This window comes from Pinus tabuliformis, chromosome X, assembly GCF_031772625.1.
Source record: "Pinus tabuliformis cultivar Carrire ecotype Pingquan chromosome X, CPIR1, whole genome shotgun sequence".
NCBI lineage: Eukaryota > Viridiplantae > Streptophyta > Pinopsida > Pinales > Pinaceae > Pinus > Pinus tabuliformis.
This window is the reverse complement of record NC_142308.1, coordinates 708,478,617-708,497,368: the sequence shown is the minus strand read 5'-3', so window position 1 is coordinate 708,497,368 and position 18,752 is coordinate 708,478,617.

Here is an 18,752-nt window from a genome sequence, read left to right as displayed (position 1 = left end):
CAAGGAGGACCTTGCAAGGGAATTTGAAATGAAGGACATGGGTCTCATGCACTACTTCCTTGGGTTGGAAGTATGGAAAGGAAATGGGGAAATGTTTGTGTCTCAAGGAAAGTATGCAAATGAGATACTACAGAGATTCTGCATGGAGAGTTGTAAACCCATGGAGACACCTCTAGCAACCAACTAGAGGAAGGAGGATGCCACTTCAAGTGAAGAAGTGTATGCTACCATTTATCGGAAGCTAGTGGGTTCATTGATGTATCTTATGAAAACATGACCAAATATGTGCCATGTAGTCAGCTAGTTGAGCCAAGTTATGGTTAGGTCGACCAAGTTGTTTTGGAAGGAAACTAAGCATGTTTTATGGCACCTCAGAGGCACTACCCATTTTGGACTATGGTACAAACAAACAAAGAGAGTGAAGTTGTGTGGCTTCATAGATTTAGAATGGGTGGGGATTCCATCAAACCAGAAGAGTATATCATGAGGAATTTTCAGTGTTGGGTCCGTAACGGTTTCCTGGTATAGTAGGAAGCAAAGATTTGTGGCGCTCAGCTTAGCAGGAGCATAATACATGGTTGCAAGTCAAGCAACATGTGAGGCGATCTGGATGAGAAAGATACTTGTGGGACTATTTGGTTAGATGATGGATCCAAATGTCATGTATTGTGATAATCAGAGTTGCATCAAGCTCTCTGAGAATCTTGTATTTCATGGTCGATCCAAGCATATAGATATCCAAGATCACCTTTTACAAGACTGTGTGGAGAGGCAGATAATGTTTCTAGAATACATTCCGACAGAGGAACACGATGCTGACATATTGACAAAGGCTTTGTCAAGAGGGAAGTTTGAGTCCCATAGGCACAGGATATGGGTGGTTTATAATCCCTTTCTTGTTGAGAGGGAGTGTTGAAAAATGCAACAAGAAACTCTCAATTTGAGTTTTCCTTGGTCAAATTGAGAAAATTCGAATTTCCACATCAACAGACAACTTGGATGCAGTTAACTTGTGTGCATGGCTTGTGTCACCTAGTTTACTCAGTAAATTCGAGCTAGAGGGCTTGGAGTTCAGTTAATCATGTGTGATTCCTAATTTGTAGCAATCAAGGTTAGTTATTTCAAGTTGTTTTCAGTTAAACTAGTTCTAACTGTTGGAGGAACTAGTGGAAGGTCAGTTGTGCAGTGAGGCTTCAGTGTAACTCTAGTTATCATCTAGTTAACTGATAAATTAACCCAAAATAGCTAGTGCATGCAGAGAATTCAAGTTCCTCATATGTGGTGGAGATTCCAAGGTAGTGTAACATAGTTTTAAACTAATCTTGAGTATACAGGTGTTGCATGTAGTCAGATGATCAACCTTGGGAATTGTACAAGCATTTTGGAGAAAATTCCTAAATAACAGGGGCCTAATTTCCTCAAGAATTGCACAAGGAAATAGGGGCTCAAGAAGAGGAATAAATTGACTAAGTTTGGGTTAGAGATTCTCTGTGAGTAGAGAGATAGGTTATTCACTTGTAGGTTGAGATCAGATCGAGCTAGCAATTGTAATACATCTCTATTCATCAGATTAATGCAAGCATGCAAAGCTTTTTTTAGCAGATTGCTTTCCTGGGGAAAAATACTATGTGCATGTGTGTTATTTCTCATTGAATGTTTGTACTTGATATTTGAAATTGTGAATTGAGCTCCATAGATCAGTAGAGTAGGTTTGTGTCTTGTGATTTTGCTTAAAATTTCATGAGTAGTTGCAAATCTACATCATAGTTTCTGCATTCATACCAAGCTCGTGGTGCTTATTTTAGGCCATATAAGGATTTGATGAGTTTGAATACTTTTTATTCTTGTCCCTTCACAACAAAGGCTTCTAGTTGAGTCATTAATACATTTTCTTTCAAGTCTTCATTCAAGAAAGTAGTCTTCACATCCATCTAGTGGACTTTCCATCCATTTTGAGATGTTAAGGCAAATAGAGTTTGGATGGTGGCCCATTTTGTTATGGGGGGGAAGATCTCTTCATGATTAACACCTTCTTTATGTGAAAATACCTTTACATGAGCCTTGCTTTTGTGCTTGTCAAGTGAGTCATCTGATTTATACTTATTCTTGTAGTCCCTCTTGTAGCCAATATGTTTGGTTCCAATCGGAGGCTCCACTAGCTTCCATGTTACATTCTTTATTAGAACATCATACCCTTTTGCATTTCTTATTTCCATTCATCATGAGAAGTAGCTTCTTTAAAGGAATTTGGTTCAGAATTAGTAGACAAATTCAATCCACAGTCATATGAAACATCTTATCATCAACCGAATCAAAATCATCTACATCACCTCCATTTTATCCTGTGGACCTTCTAATTCTTGTCTTTTCAACCTCATCAAGGTAAAAACTTTAAATTATTTTGGTAAGCAATTTTGGATGACCTTTCTGGGTTGGCCCAAGTTTCTCTAGTGATTAAGATGGGGTTGCATCAATATTTAGCTTCCAATCCCCTTAATCACATCACTCAAAGGGTCTTCCTGATTTGAAGGAGTGGTCGAAACTTCATGAGGGGGAGATGGTGCTTTAGAAGGAGATTCCATAAATTGATCCAAGATAAGGATCCCTCCTTCAATATGTGGAATCCCATTATCAAATTCATGATAGGTTTTTGCATGACTGAATCTATTCAAATGATCAAGTTTTCGCTCAAAAATGTTGTCAATCTTGGAAAATTAAAGAAAAATCACATCTATATACAATATAAAATTATTATTTACCTCATATTAGAGACAATATGATTTGGTGGTATTTGAATACCCTAAGAATATTCATTTTCAACTCCTTGCATCAAGCTTGCTTCTTTGTTCCTTAGAAATCAAGGCATAACATGTGGAATCAATGATCCTGAGATGCGTCATTGAAGGAATGTGGCCATACCACATTTCACAAGGAGTCTAGTTTTTTATAGCATGAGATGGACTTCTACTTTTGATATATACTACACATAGAACTCTATTAGCCTTACATGTTTGAAATACATCATTGAGCGAACCATATTTAAGATAGTTCTGTTCATTCTTGTGGCTACACCATTTTGTTGAGGATTGTAAGGAGCAATAGTTTGATGTTTAATCCCATGTTGGCGAAGATAGTTTTCAAATTCATTAGAAGTATATTAATTTCTATCACCAATATGAAGAGACCTAATACATGATTGTGCATCATTTTCAATCCATGCACGGAAAATCTAAAAAAATCAAAAGCTTTTGATTCACTTTTCAACAAGTATACCCAATACATCATGGTGTAATCATCAACAAAAGTCATCATATATTTATTTCCATTTGTAGAAGAGATAGGCATAGGTCCACACAAATTGGAATGAATCAATGCAAACTTTCCACGTGCTCTAGAAGTATAATAATGAAATTTCTATCTGCTGTTTTTTCCTAGCATACGGGCATCACATTGCTTTAGTTTCTTTGGAATAATTGGCAAACCAAAAACACCATTCATTTTTAACAACAAATAATGTCATAATTAAGATGTCCAAATCTTGCATGCTATAAAATAATGGATGGACATGTACCTTAAATGTACTGAGAACTAAATGCAAAGTTATGTGCACGAGTAGACATTCTTTAGAGCTTCAACAATATTCCCTCCTCTATTCTAATCACAACTGTGTTTTCTGATGCTTTTCTTATCTCAAATTTTCCATCAAACATATGCGTGGAGTGTCTTTGCTAGTGTATGTGAACGAGGGACAACAAGTTTCTCCACAATTCTAGAAGGTAGAGTACATCATGCAGAATAAAGTCAAGAAGTCTAGGTAGTTTAAGCCTGATGGTGCCAAGTCTGGATGGCTCGAGACTTGTCTGCAAAGTATATTACTCCATATACATTGTCACTAAGGTCTTCAAGGAAGCCTTTTTGAAAGGTCATATGGAAGGTTTCACCTGTATTAAGCAACCATGCATCTTTCGAGGAAGCAAATGAAGTATAAAACAAATCTTTAATTTCTTCAATATTGCATTGGGAAACAATATAATGAGTAGATTTAGGTGCTTGCCATTTGCTAGATCTAATATTTTAGCTTTGAATTATTTGTGTGCTTTATGGATTCTTTCCCATGGTATTCTACATGTGGATGCATCATGTCCATTTCTATCATAATGAATGAAGCGGAGACCAAACCTTTATCCTTGACAGTGTATACTTTCGTGCCTTATGATTCTTCCTTCCACGTCCTCTACTTTAGCCTCTTCCTTTAGGATAATATTGTGATTGGTTCTTATGTTTTTATGCAAGGCACGTTGCTTCTTCATGGGACTAAGAATTTTTCTTCTTCTTCCAAATTTTTTTCTCCCATCCTGCAAACTTCTCCACAATAGGGTCAAAAGTAATGTCCTTGAGTTGGGAACTAGCTTAAAAGGATTCAAGATAGTGATAGTATGTAGGATAGTGGGACTTGATAAATATTGTGAGGGGAATGTCCATTTTAACTCTGATGGTTTTTTCATCATGCATGATGGCTCTAATACCTGAGGCTAGGGCCAAGGAGTCATTGTCTTTCAACCTAAGGCTTAAGAGATCAATCATCAACTGAAGCACTTCCAATTACGAGTGTGAGTCATATAAATCTTTTCACTTATTCAACACATCATAATTTTTTATTGGAATAATATGATGACTCACCTCTTCACTTATGGAAGCAAAAATTAAGGCATGGGCCTTGTTGTCTTTGTTCTCCCAAATGGCTAGTTCCTTGCCTAAAGTGGGCTTGACAGTGCATTGTCACCTTCTTATTCACAAATTCCTTTCCATAAGTCATTAAAATAAGGGTGTGCCTTATATTTCTGGACCATTCTTGTTAGTTATCTTTGCCAATGAGAATTGTGCCAACAATAGAGATGAGAGAATGCATCTTTCAAATATTACTACGAGTCCACAAAACTTCTTCAACGTATCATGTAACAACTACATAGATAACACTCCACAAAAATAATTTCTTGTTTCACAAATATATTAGAGGCACATTTCATCAATAATGTAGAGGAAATGTGTAGGAGGCTTAATCTATGCACATCATGTACATTGCTTCATCTCACAACACTCGTTAAAATGAGAAAATATCTAGCCCTTTCATTTAACGTGCCTCAGACATAGCATGGAGACGATACCTGTGAGTATTGAATCAAGTTGGTGTGATCCACACATTGTCAACATTATTTGGAGAAGGGGGCTTATAATTTTGCTAACCAAGACCATGAACTCCCCAAGGAACTCCTCAACAAGTTATATTTGTTTATATCATATGATTATTATTTTTTCATTCTTTTTTTCTTTTCATTCTTCGATTGCACCTTACACTTTTTTCTCTCAAAATGCTTACTGAAATGGTTTTTTGTACACATTGTTACATGACTTTGATAATGGTGAAAACCACCATACTTAGAATTTTCCCTTAGCTACATTGATAACTTACTCACAATCACAAACATTATTTCACTCTAGTGATATTTGCTTTGGCCTCTCAACCAATACCTAAGTTGAATACCATGTCATCATGGTTTTACTTCTTGATGAAATTACCCTTCACATCCTCCATCTAAAAATTCACCTAGACTCTTGGTTACTTATTGCATAGTTCAACAACTTTTACAACCTTTGATTGCTACTCCTTCATAAAAAGAATCTACGATTTATCCTTTTATCTTGCCAATTTTATAACCATCACATTCATTTATATTTGTGGACATCACAATACCTATGTAGAAAACATAGTTAATCAAGTACTAGATTGGCACGCTGATCTGAAATTCACTCGTGAGTGATCTCAGTTAATTAATTAATGAAGGTATTACAGACTCATGTGCTGGTGTGTGTTTATGTTACCTTAGGCAACAGATCGATAAGATTGCAAAATACACAGACACTGGAAAACAATAAGAGAAACACAACAAGCAAAACAGAACACAACAAAATTTAATAAGGACTTCACCCAATCCTCCTGGGCTACGTCTCCGGTCCAGCTTTTAGTGGTGGCCTTCTTTTATTGTGTCTTTAAGTAATTTTTTTTTTTTTTTTTACAACGAGGAGCTACATTTGAGTTTCCTGAAACAAATGATGCTTAGTAGGGTGGTTCTTGGATTCCCCAAGCCACTAGAGTGCACAGACTCCCCCTTACCAAGCCTTGACCTCAACTAGTCTTAATGGGATGAGTCCAATTTGGTACTCAGTTTCCCGACAGATATCCTCACAGGGATTGCTTGAACCTCTCAAGCCTGGTTCTGTCTACTCAATGTTGCCTTAGCTATGTAGGTTAGCTTGATTCTCTACTTCTGTCTCTCTGTCTCACTGTCTCTTCTCCGCTCACTGTTCTCTGTTCTCTATCTGTTCATGGCTTAAAGCCAATCTGTCCCTTGACTGTTCACTTCCTCTTCCATCTCTTCGGATCGCTTGCTTCTGTCCGCTTGGAATTCCCTGCCTCTGCATCATCACCACTATTTAACGTTTCACAGGGAGGCAGCCACTTGTCCTCTCACGAACTGAGCGCCACCTCTTCCTCAATAGTTCATTATTTTGATTACTTTGTGAAATGATTCATCCGCCACGTCAGCAGTCAAATTGGACTTCAAAATTTTATATGCCTTAGCTTATTCTCCCCTCCAAATCCGGTTTCCCATCGGGTGCAATCTCCGCTGTTAGATATGGGGCCTCCAGATCCTACGGTTATCGCTCTTATCGCGCGGTTGACTTGCCTGAACGTTAGCCTGCGATCAAAGTGGTTTTCTCTCTCATCCATCGGACACGTGTCGTCCAATGTATGGAATAACTCATTCTCCTGAAAAACCCGCTTACCGCCCGAAACGCCTCCGATATCCCGCCGGTTTTGGAGCACGGGACCCGCCTTTGGTTTTAGTGCTTTTCCCACTGTTCTTCGGCTTCCCTTATGACCATGCGCTCGGGGCTTTTCCTTCTCGAGGGGTTTTACCCAAAAACGGACTTTGTTTTCTGATCTAGATTTCCCAATTGCCAGTTTGCGCCACTGCACGGTCTCCATGGGCCTCGGTTGGCGCGCTTTGACCGAGGTCCTCGTCATTCCGTGCCGGCTACAAATTGCCACTGTCCAGAGGTCTTTCCTGATAGCTCATTGTTCACAAATTTTTGAAGTTTATCATGATTTGATATAGTCATAGAACTCTGATAATTTTCATGGATCCAATTCAGATCACAGCCTTCCCACTAAAAAAGCTTTTGGAGCACCAAAAGTTGGTTTTCAAGCATCGACTAAGTGAGGATACAACTTTCTCACCTGTCCAATCTCTATCCATTTTGCACTACTTGGCTTTGAACCCCTGAGCCCAATTCTGAGGTACTCAACATCTCCCCTGCGCGTCGTTCTCACCTTCCTGTCCAGAACTGTGTCTTCCTGCAATTCATTAAGATACTCAGGTAGTAGGTCATCAATAGAAGGCAATTGACTCTGCTCTTCAGGATCCTCAATTAGTGAATGTTCAAATAATCTCAAGCTATCTACATTTACAACTGAGTAGATGTGCATGTAAGCTGGTAGATCAAGGCAAAAATCATTCTCACCAATTTTCTCAGGTATCTTGAAGGGTCCATACCTAATAGGTTTTAGCTTTTTACCTTCACCTTGAATCCTGTCCTTGCTGATATACAGCCAGACTTGATCACCAACTTGGAAACTATGCTCCATCCGATGCTTGTCATGCCTTGCCTTGTATTGGGCCTGGATCTTTTCCAGCTATTCCTTTACTGCCTGGTGGATCTCTTGGATTTGTTCAATGAACCTAGTTGCCCTGTCCACATCACTGTGTCCCTCAACTGTTGTGTCCTTACCAAAGACAAAATCCAAAGGAGACCTTGGTGTGAAACCAAAACATGTCTCAAAAGGAGATCTCTATGTAGAAGAGTGTTTGGCTTTGTTGTAAGCATGTTGCACATAGCACAAATGTTCATCCCAAAGCTTAGGATATTTGCTGCAATATCCCCTGAGTAACTAGATCACTGTCTTGTCGACTACTTCTGTCTGGCCATCGGTTTGTGGATGGAAAGCTGTGGTTTTCTTTAGTTTGGTGTCCATCAGTTCCGACAGACTCAACCAAAACTTTCCCACAAATCAGGTGTCTCGATCAGATATAATGGAAGTGGGTAATCCAAAATTAACCCATACATGTTGAAAGAACAGTTTTGCAGTTTGTTTAGCTGTAATCTGTTTATTACAAGGTATCAAAATACACATTTTGCTGAACCTATCCACAACAACATACATATAATCATGACCTTTCCTAGATTTGGGCAGCCCTCCAACAAAGTCCATGGAAAGACTTTCCCAAGGATGAGAAGGTACTGGTAATGGAGTGTACAAGCCTAGTTTTCTATTGCTGGGTTTGCTTTTAGCATACATAGGACACCCTCTTACATATCTAGAAACTGTCTTGTTCATTTTCGACCAATAACAAAATCTTTGCAGCTGTGAAACTATTTTACTTACCCCAAAGTGACCTGATATTAGAGAAGTGTGTGCTTCTCAAATTATCTTTACTCTTTCAGTTTGTGGAATGCATAGATTCCCACAATGATATAGGAGTCGGTCCTTAATATGATAGTCCAATTCTTCTACTTGTTTGCCTTGACTTAAAGTTGCATATACATCTTTAAAGTCTATATCTTGAGCATATTGTTCAATGTATCTCTCATGTAACATATAATTATGCTTAAGTATAGTAGATGCATTTATAATGGGTCTAGATAACATATTTGCAACTTTATTGTGTATGCCCTTTTTATATCTAATGACTAAATGAAACTGTTGTAGAAAACCCATCCATCTATAGTGTCTTGATTGCTACAACTTAGTTTGGGAGTGTAGATATTGAAGTGGTTGATGATCAGTATGTATTACTGTCTCTTTGCCCATTAAGTAATGTTTCCAATTTTTCACACTCTGTACTAATGCATACAATTCTTTATCATATGTAGGATAGTTAACTACTGCAGAATTAAATGTCTCAGAATGATAACATATGGGTTTACCGTGTTGTATCAACACTGCTCCCATGGCATAATCACTTGCATCTGTTTGGATCTCAAAGGGTCTTTGAAGATCAGGCAGTGCTAGTATTGGTGCTGTACTAATCTTTTCTTTCAAGGTGTCGAAGGCTTTCTGCTGTTTGCCTCCCCACTGAAACACCTTGTTCAATCCTGTTAAAGCATGTAAGGGAGCTGCAATTAAGGAAAAGTTAGAAATGAAATTTCTCCAATATTGTGCTGCTCCTAAGAAGCTCCTAACTTTTGTAGCAGATTTGGGTTTAGGCCAGTTTACAATGACTACCACCTTAGAGGGATCTATCTTCAATTCACCACCCCCTACTATATGTCCCAAATAATTCAAAGATGTTTTGCCAAATTCACATTTTGAGAGTTTAACATAAAGTTTTTCTCTTTTCAAAACATCTAGTGTCTGCTTAACATGCTTTAAATGTTCTTCCCATGTTTTGCTAAATATCAGAATGTCATCTAGATATACAATAACAAAATCATCAAGAAAAGGTCTGAGAACATCATTCATTATTCTCATGAAAGTAGCAGGAGCATTAGTTAAGCCAAAAGGCATAACCGGCCACTCATACAATCCCTGCTTTGTTTTGAAAGCAATCTTCCATGCATCTTGTTCTGTGACTTTGACCTGATGATATCCACTATGCAAGTCTAACTTGGAAAAATAAACAAATTCTTTCAATTGATCTAACATATCATCTATGCGAGGAAGGGGATAACGATTTTTTATTGTTATCTTATTTAGTGCTCGGTAATCAATGCACATTCTCCACAAGCCATCTTTCTTTCTCACCAAAACGATTAGAGATCCACATGGTGATGTGCTAGGTCTGATGAACCCCTTCTCGAGCAACTCCTGCACCTGTTTCTTGATTTTTGCATTCTCTAAAGCAGAAAACCTATACATTCCAATGTTAGGCAATGAAGAATCTTGCTGCAAATTAATTTCAGGCACTATTTCCTTTTTGGGTGGCAGACCTTTAGGTTCTTGAAACAAGATATCATACTCTGAAACAACATTTTCTAAATCAGCTTGTTGTTTAGCATCACAACCTTCAAATACATTGGTTTTATCAGGTTTCTTTTCCTTTACAACCATCAGTAAAAATTGTTTGCATGAATTTATCATTCGTTTCATCTACCCCGAGTTTATGACAGTATAATTATTCTTGAGCTTATGAGCTCTTACAAAGTATTCGATTCCATCTTTAACGAGTAGATACTTGTTCTCAGCTCTATAGAAAATAGCTTTTCGGTCATACAAGTAAGGAATTCCTAAAACAATTCCACATATATCTAAAGGAATTATGTCTAACTTAACCTCATCTACAAATGCTGACCCAAAAGAAAACTTGATTTTTCATTGTCTAGTCACTTGTAGTTGTGCTTTATCACTTAACCATCCTAATGGGTATGGTTTCTTGTGAGGTGTAGTCAGTAATCCCAACTTCTTTACAATTGCTTCAGAAATTAAATTTACTTGTGAGCCACTATCAAACAAATTATCAATCTTTTGATGTTTGGAAATAACTCGAATATGGAAAAGCTCATGTCTTTTTCTCTCATTTTCTTCATCAATAGTAGATTGTGCAGAATTACTAGTAGATGCTTCAGAGTTCTTACCTTTTATACTTGTGGCTGTAATGGTTGTTTCATCTCCTAATTTTGACCCCAAATCTTTCTGAATAGCTACAAAAGTCTTCTTCTTCTTGCCCTCAAACTTCTTAAGTCTCAGCTCCGGATGCAGAATCCAATAGTGCTCATCATCATGCCCATCCTTCTTACAGTGAGTGCGTGAAGACTTGCTCTTCTGTGCAGTGTTGGCCTTCCTTGCTTTCCACTTCTGTTTTCTTTTCTCCTTATTCTTGCTTGTAGTGGGTTCGGATGATCCCCCAACTTCTGGGTTTCCATTCTTTCCTCTAGCTTCTAGATGCGTAGCTTGAACAGATACCTCATCTATACTAGTGGGATTAAACATGAGGATAGTGTGCCTCATGTATCTATGTAGACCACCGATGTACTTCAACAGAGTCTCAGGTGAGTCTAATGAGATTCCTAGAATCAATGCTCTCTTCCTAAATTCTTGAGTGTAACCTTGTACACTTCGCCCTTTCAACTGTCGAAGAGTTTGCCAGCTCATCATGGCTTGCTGCATGTAGGCCAGTGGATAGAACTGCTTTTTGATTGCAGAAACAAATTCACTCCAGATAGAAAGAGTCTTACCATGTCTCTTCATGTCAGCTTGGGTCCTGCCTTCCCACCAAACCAAGGTAGTGCCTCCAAGGCGTAGGCTAGCCAGCTGAATCTTGCTCTTGTCTGAATCAATACTCTGCACTCTGCAGTAAACATCAATTTGTCTAATCCAATTGTCCAAATTTTCTGCATTCAACTCTCCATCATATATTGGTAAATCAAATTTAACATCTAGTTTAATCAAATATGTCTTCTTTTTATGTTCAGGGCTATTAGGAGGTGTGAGAAAGCTTTCCTCTTTCCCTTTGCCTTTTGAGTGGTCATGGAGGAAAGACTCTTCTTCTCTTTTATCTTGTTTAGAGCCTGATGAGTCTTCATCCTTATGTTTTCTAAAATCCTTATACATTTCCTCTACTATGGACCTTATGGCTAGGAAACTATGTATGAATTGAGGGTCTAGCCCCATAGAACCTTCCTCTGACATTATCTTCTGAGGATAGACTTTCCCAATTTCAGGATTAGTTTCGACCAACTCTCCTTTTCCTAATTTGAGCTTTGATCTAGTTAGCATTCAATAGCTAAATCTAGCACAAGCTTGTTTAACCTTAGCAACCTATAGGCTCTGATACCACTTGATATGAAAATCACTCGTGAGTGATCTCAGTTAATCAATTAATGAAGGTATTATAGACTCATGTGCTAGTGTGTGTCTATGTTACCTTAGGCAACAGATCGATAAGATTTCAAAATACACAAACACTGGAAAATAGTAAGAGAAACACACCAAGAAAAACAAACCACAACAAAATTTAATAAGGAGTTCACCCAATCCTCCTGGGCTACGTCTCTGGTCCAGCTTTTAGTGGTGGTCTTCTTTTATTGTGTCTTTAAGCAGAGTTTTTTTTTTTTTTTTTACAACGAGGAGCTCCATTTGAGTCTCCTGAAACAGATGATGCTTAGTAGGGTGGTTCTTGGATTCCCCAAGCCACTAGAGTGCATAGACTCCCCCTTACCAAGTCTCGACCTCAACTAGTCTTAATGGGATGAGTCCAATTTGGTACTCAATTCCCCGAAAGATATCCTCATAGGGATTGCTTGAACCTCTCAAGCCTTAGCTTCAACTCAGTTCTCTGCTTCTATCTCTTTGTCTCACTGTCTCTTCTCCTCTCACTGTATTCTTTTCTCTGTCTGTTCATGGCTTAAAGCTAATCCATCCCTTGACTGTTCGCTTCCTCTTCCGTCTCTTCAGATCGCCTGCTGCTGTCCGCTTGGAGTTCCTTGCCTCTGCATCATCACCACTGTGTAACGTTTCATAGGGAGGCGGCCACTTTTCCTCTCACGAATTGAGCGCCAGCTCTTCCTCAACAGTTCGTTATTTTGGTTATTCTGTGAAATGATTCATCCGCCAGGTCAGCGGTCAAATCGGACTTCAAACTTTTATATGCCTTAGCTTATTCTCCCCTCCAAATCCTATTTCTCATCAGGTGCAATCTCCGTTATTAGATCTGGGGCCTCCAAATCCTACTGTTATCGCTCTTATCATGCAGTGATCTTGCTCGAACGTTAGCCCGAGATTAGAGTGATTTTCTCTCTCATCCGCTGGACATGCGTCGTCCAATGTATGGAATCACTCGTTCTACTGACAAACTTGCTTATCGCCCGAAATGCCTCTGATATCCCATCAGTTTTGGAGCGCGGGACCCGCCTTCGGTTTTAACACTTTTCCCACTGTTCTCCAGCTTCCCTTGTGACTGTGTGCTCGGGGCTTTTCCTTATTGAGGGGTTTTACCTAGCGATCAGAAATAGCCTCTATTTTCTAATTTGGATTTCCCAATTTCTAGTTTGCGCCACTGCGTGGTCTCCATGGGCCTCGGTCAGTGCGATTTGACCGAGGTCTCATCGTTCCGTGCTGGCTACAAACTACCACTATCCATAGGTCTTTCTTGATAGCTCATTGTTCACTAGTTTTTGAAGTCTGTCATGATTTGATACAGTCATAGAACTCTGATAATTTTCATGGATCCAATTCGGATCACATGTTCCACATTAAATACAATTAAGAAAGCATATAAGGAATGTACATACATATGGTGATATAACTAGACAAACCACACCAAAACATTTAAATAGTACACGAGTCAAGTACACAAACCCATAAAACATCATATATATGTATCAAATCAATGTGTACATCATGTAATGTCTGCGTCTCCAAAAATATATGCATATGTATTCCAATAGTAAATCAAGGGGCATGTAGCCTTCTATTACAACACTAACCATATGATGGGGTACCACATCAAGGGTCTATAAATCTCCTCGAGGTGGTGCCTCGCCAACCCCACCTTGCATCATATATTCATAGTCTAGCCAACTCAAGCTACTTGATGTAATATAGTCATCTACTCACATGTTATGCTAATATGAATTAAATAGGGGATATAAAAGAATATATCTACATGCAAATTACTGAATGTAGTCTTCTGGGAGTAGAGTTAATTTGAGATATATTTTCCAGATCCATCACATAAAGATTTTGAATTGCCAACCTTTCAAACTAAGAGAGTTTAAAGGGGAGAGGTTAAAAAGTCAAAAGCTATAGTCATTAGGGGCAAAATCATAAAAGAAAATTCAATGGAAAAAGGTAAAAAATAATAGATTAAAATATAACAAATACAAATGAATAATAATTAGAATTAAAAGGAATAATATTAATAATTTTTTTCTTAATAATAATTGGTCAAAATAGGATTCTAATATTGGAATTAATCAAATAAATAAGAACGTAAAGGCACTAGTAAAACTATAATTATAATATTTTAAATAGAATTAATATTAGTATAAATAGAACATTCATGACTATCTCAAAGAAGGAATTAGGCATGATTGTGCCATTATCCTTCAGAGAGAAAAAGCCTCAAAAAGTAACATTTCTAGGCAAGAATTCTAGTCCCTCAAAACCCTTAATAGAAATCAACATATTGTCGCTCTAAAATCAGACAAAGGTAGTGTTGTTGTTATTCTTGATAAAAATATTACATCACTAAAATGTTGGAACACCTCCACAACATTGGCAACTATAAATATAAAAATCTTGGCAAAAATAGGCTTAAGAGAATTTCTAAAGAGGTCTCTACCTCCATCATGGTTGATATTAATTGTTGTGCTATTATTAAGAATCTCATTAAGAAGAACCCACTCACTCTCCATATCTATGGTCTCCCGGAAATCCACAAGGATGGTGCTTTGTTGAGACCTATTGTGAATACAATTGGTGGGCCTACTTATCTCTTGGCTAAGCATTTAGCCCATAAGCTTAAACCTTTGGTCAATAATTTTGACTCCTTCATCAAGGACTCTTCCTCTTAAATTACGGAAACCAAACATTTCAAGCTTGATCCCAATGACTTATTGGTCAATTTTGATGTTGTCTCTCTTCTTACTAAGATCCCCATAAATGAGGCTATTGTCATCATTAATAGTATTATTGACCCTAATACTTCTAGGCTTGTTGGCATTTGCCTGAAATCTACATTCTTTCTTCAGCTTCCAAGATGAAATTTACGAGCAGACATGTGTAGTTTCCATGGGCTCCCCTCTCTCCCCTATTGTGGCAAATCTCTTTGTGGAAGATTTTGAGACTAAAACCTTGGCTTCTTCCCAATTCTTCCCTAATATTTGGAAAAGGTATGTTGATGATAATTTTATTATTTGGCTCCATGCTCGTGATAAGCTATAATGGTCCCGGGTTAAATTTCATGTAATAAAGGTCAATAAAGGAAAAATAAAACCAAGGTCATAGGACACGTATTCCAAGCTAAATGTTGGGCAAAGCACTACAATGGGCATCACTTTCGGTTTACTAATGGCTATGGAAATTGGCAAAGGAATTGGAAAATGGAAGGAGACAATAATTGACATTTTATTATGAAAAATAAAGGAAAATAGGAGAAAAGGAAGGTGAAGAGACACATATTTGCATGAGAGAGAAATTAGAGGAAAAATGAAGGAACATGAAGAAAATAGAGACATCAATAATAAAAAGGCTTAAGAGAATGAGTTCACAATTTTTGTCAGTTTGGATTTGGAATTAGTTTAAAAAAAGAAGCAAAGCACCAAGAGGAGAAAGGAAGCAAGCAAGGGCTTCAACAGGAATGTTTTGCATGTAACAGGTTGCATGTGTGATTTCCTAGCTGATCTTTGAATACATGGGACATGCATTTTTTTATTTGGTTCATTTGTTGTCATTGGCATGGGTTTTTCCTAGTTTAATAGTGGTTTTCCTGGTTTAACAGTGGTTTCAGTCTTGGCTTGCCATTTCCTGGATAGCCATGGTGTGATGGGATCCATTTATTGGTTGATCTTTGGATTGTTGGAAGGTTTTTGAATCAGGTGAGGTGGTATTAGGAAAATTCCCAAGGGTTGGGGGTGGAGATGGTTTTCTTTGGGAAGCCCTCGACAAGTGGGTGGAGACAGGAAAATTCCTCAAGGTATGGTGAATAAATTCTAAGGCATCCAAGCTTGTTATGGCTTTGTGATCTCTTGACCGATTTTGGTGAGATCATGGTAGTTTGAGGGTGGAGGTGGTTAAACCTTTGGATTCCCTTAGTTGTTTATGTATTGGTTTATCCCATGAGATTTCGCATTCATGCTTGGAATATGGCACGAGGGTGATTGGTTGAAAGAAATATTTGGTTTAGCCCAATCTATGGTTGGGTGGTACATGGAAGTCCTTGACTTCGTTAGCTTTTGTATATGTTAATAAGAGCCATTTTCCTATTGTGATTTATGAGCACTTATACTTGTTATTATGTGAATCCTATGGTTGTTCTGTCATGGTTAATACTTTGGTTATATGTTGGTTATAAGTAGGGATCTATGATGTGCTCTAGGTATGACTCTTGTTATGCTTTGATAAGTTATTTAATGGTTGATGAATGCATGTACTAACTAGTGTTGTTATAGCTGCTTAAGAGGGCATTAGACCTTCTTAGTAATTTTCAACTAAAGTACATAAATTTACACTCATATATGCATTCATGACCAATAGCTTACATGTTAACCATGTGTTTGACAAAATATATAGTATGTTCTAGTCAGTCTAGGTCAAGTTATGGCTTCAAGTTTTAATGATTAGGATTGTTGTTATGAGAAATGTAACTATGGAAAGTTACAGGAAGTTCTGAGTAGTCATCTGGAGGCTAGCCTAGAAACGTGGCTCAGATCTTGGGACCACAGGAACATAATTGAGGATCTGGGGTCATAACCCCATGGAGCAAGGCTTGTGAGTGTGGTTGGAGGCTCACAACCCCATGCAGGTAGTGTCAAGGGTGTGGTTATAGGTCTAGGTCGGAGAAAAAGGGTTCCAGCTTAGGGATTAGTCACCTAGGGTGGTTTTTCAGCCTTTGAGTGATATGTGGTTCATGAGGAAGGTCAATAAGTCTCATTTATAGGCTTCACTTCCTTAATTGGAACTAGGAGGTTGGGTCATGTCATAATGTCAATTCATTTCACATTTACCTGGAGGGCTTGTAAAAGCGGGTAAATGTGGGGTGACGTGTTATAGATTAGTATCAGAGCTTCCAGGTTCAAACACTTGGACTTGATGGGCTAGATGTGATTGTTATGCATGCATGTTAGTTGTTAATGTGTATGTTATGCATGCATTGTAATGGCTATGGTTGTCATGTGTATCGTTGGTGTTACAGTTTGAGTTACCAGGCATGATGATTGAGATGATGTTGATGGGTTGATATGTTGGTGTCATTATATATATACATGTATATCATGCTAATATGGACTTATTTGTGTAGACAAGATAACCTCCCTTGAACTTCACAAAGGTATGTTTGATTATGTTTATATTTGGTTTATCTGACACTGTATCTTTACAGGAAGAAGAAGATCAAAGATGACAAGCAGAATGGTGGATTACAATTCACATTACTCTACTTAGAGATCAACTGAGCAACATGGGGAAGAGTATTCTCCTGAAATAGAAGATACCTTAAGAAGTCTAAAGGAAAAAATCAGAAGTTGCAAGGCAGATAATGAAAGGATAATTCATTCACAGGAAAGGCTTGCTAGGGCTCACGAAAAGCAAGTCGAGGTCAATGCAGTGATCCTTTAGAGCTTATCAAATTTGCGGAGGCAGGGACATCCAATGATCAATTATGAACATGAGGAAAGGACTAATGGGGCATATGGTAGAATGTCTTGATCAGGGCACATGTTGGACATGGATGATATGATTAGAGGTTGCGTATGGATGGATACACCTGATAGGAGAGGTAGTGGTTATGGGTTCTATTCAAGTTTTGGTTCAGATAGAAAACATGGTCATCATCGCTACAATCCTTATAGGAGGAGTGAGAGGGAATACTTACTATATGAGTTCAAGAATGCTAAGCCTCCTACCTTTGATGGAGAGCTGAAGAAACTGAAGGATACACAAGCATGTTTTCTTGGGAGGAAGAATTTATTTGAGTTTCATGATTATACAGAAAATATGAAAGTCAGGATAACTATTTTCAGCCTTAAAAGGAAAATGAACATCTAGTGGGAAGATGTGAAGCGTGTCAGAGGCATCACGATAGAGGAGTTGATTTGGCATGAGTTCAAAAGACTGTTCAGGAAGAACTACTTTTCAGAGAGATACTATGACGGTAAGGCTAAGGAGTTGTACGCGTTGAAAATGGGGTCTATGATAGATGAAGAGTATACAACTAAATTCCTGGAATTGTTGAGGTATGTGCCTTATCTTAAGGCTGAGAAGATGAATGTTCAAAGGTTCATCAATGGACTGCCATTAACATTCAAGGATCGGGTTGAGTATGATGAGCCTCGGTCATTGGAGGAAGTCATTAGGAAGTTGAAGCACTGTTATGAGCATCTGAAGCACAAGACTAAGCCTAAGTGTGACTGGAAAGGTAATGACAAGACCAAAGGAAAATGGCCTTTGAAGCGAGAAAGACCTCAGGATGCACATGAGAAAGAGAATGTGGCTCCTTACAAGAATTTCATTACCAGGGAAAATTTTAAGAACCCCCCCTAAATTTATAAATATAATAAATGGGCGAATCTCCATGGTATATAGGAAAAATGGAAGGCGATTTTATCAATAATATAATATGTATATATAATTTTTTGGCGAATCTCTCACCAGGCATGGCGAATATTTTACTCAATTATAAAATCTTGTAAGATCTTGGCGAGTCTTTCACTAAATAATAAAACTTTGTAAAGTCCTAGTGAATCTTTGCATAGGCTACATGCTGGTTTAATTCCCCCATTTAAATAGGCTACATTCCAGGTGAATACCATGGGTCAATACCATATGCCATTTTTATTTTTATTAATTATAATATTAGGGTTAATAATGGTTTTTTGCATGGTATTAATAACAATCTAGTCCATGGTATTTGTCCCATAGTATTTTGGCCATAGGTTTCACCTAAATATAACCCATTTTTTGAGTGTTCGTAAAT